The sequence below is a fragment of the Rhinopithecus bieti genome, unplaced genomic scaffold (assembly GCF_001698545.2).
Source record: "Rhinopithecus bieti isolate Rb0 unplaced genomic scaffold, ASM169854v2 scaffold_9899, whole genome shotgun sequence".
NCBI classification, from domain to species: Eukaryota; Metazoa; Chordata; class Mammalia; order Primates; family Cercopithecidae; genus Rhinopithecus; species Rhinopithecus bieti.
In genome coordinates this window covers 5,635,182-5,636,340 of record NW_016806979.1, presented here as the reverse complement: position 1 = coordinate 5,636,340, position 1,159 = coordinate 5,635,182, and positions in this window count along the sequence as shown.

Below are 1,159 nucleotides of genomic sequence, written 5' to 3'. Positions count from 1 at the left end.
CACCTAGCCATGGCTTCTTCCATCCTTAGGCCAAGCAACCCAAAAGATGGGCAAGTGCTGGATGTGGGGCTGGGGGCCCTGCTGGAGGGAGGTGCAGACAGTCAGGCACCACAGAGCTAGAAAGAGACGTGGCCCTTTTTTGGAATCCCCCTGGTGGGAGCTATAACTACCCAAGTTCCCGTCACCAGCTAGGTCTTCCCTCACGCTGCTCTCACTGCTCACAATACTACTGTTCCCATCCTCCTTTCATAATTCCTCCTCCAGATCTCAGTCTTCCTCCAGATTTGGGAGCCACACTAAATCCATTCCCCATCAGACACACTCCGAGGGTTACCTCATCTTCTGAGTACTTAGAAATTATGTTGTTACGACCGGGCTTGGTGGCTCATGCCTGTAATCCCAGCACTTTGGGAGGCTGAGGTGGGTGGATCACCTGAGGTCAGGAGTTCGAGACCAGCCTGGCCAACGTGGTGAAACCCCGTCCCTACTAAAAATACAAAAATTAGCTGGGCGTGGTGGCGCACACCTGTAAACCCAGCTATTTGGGAGGCTGAGGCAGAATTGCTTGAATCCAGGAGGCAGAGGTCGCAGTGAGCCAAGTTCGCATCACTGCACTCTAGCCTGGGCAGCAAGAGTGAAACTCTTGTCCCAAAAATGAAAAAGAAATTATGTTCCTAAAGGCATCTTCCCAGACATGAGAGTGTCTGCTTTTGCCTGGTATAGTAGCACCTGCAAATGTTCAAGGAACAGGTACCCCTGTTAAGCCTACAGGTGACTTCTCATTGCTCCCCATCTTCTCTGTACTCAGCACTTTTGTATTTTTTATTTATTTATTTTTTTGGAGACAGCATCTCTTTGTTGCCCAGGCTGGAGTGTAGTGGTCCAATCATGGGTCACTGCAACCTCAAACCCCTAGGCTCAGGCAATCCTCCAACCTCTTAAGTAGCTGGGACTACAGGTGTGTACCACCACACCTGGATAATTTAAAATTTTTTTTTTTTTTTTTTTTGTAGAGACAGGGTCTTGCTGTTTTCCAGGCTGGTCTTGAATTCCTGGCCTCAAGTAATCCTCCCTCTTTGACCTCCCAAAGTGCTGGGATTACAAGTGTGAACCTTGGCACTCGCCCTGGCTCTTTTTTTTTTTTTTTTTTTTTTTTTTT